Raw genomic sequence first — 271 nt, 5'->3', positions numbered from 1 at the left:
TACGTGCATGAAGTCATCTGCTTGTAACAAAGATGAAAGATGGTTCTGTCCTGGTTCATTCATGTTGGATTAAAACCCTGAATATACCCACTGAGTGAGAGCTTCCAGTCAAAATTCAAACTTCATCATACACCTTGGAATTCCCTGTGAAGACATCTGCTCTGAAAGTAATGAATCTGGGGTTGGGGAGGAATCAATGATAGCTCACCTCTTAACCAAACAAGGATCCATACCAGAATGAGAAGTCCTGTGAACACCATCAAAGTGAGAA

This window comes from Bison bison, unplaced genomic scaffold, assembly GCF_000754665.1.
Source record: "Bison bison bison isolate TAMUID 2011002044 unplaced genomic scaffold, Bison_UMD1.0 scf7180017864063, whole genome shotgun sequence".
NCBI lineage: Eukaryota > Metazoa > Chordata > Mammalia > Artiodactyla > Bovidae > Bison > Bison bison.
This window is presented reverse-complemented; position numbering follows the sequence as displayed.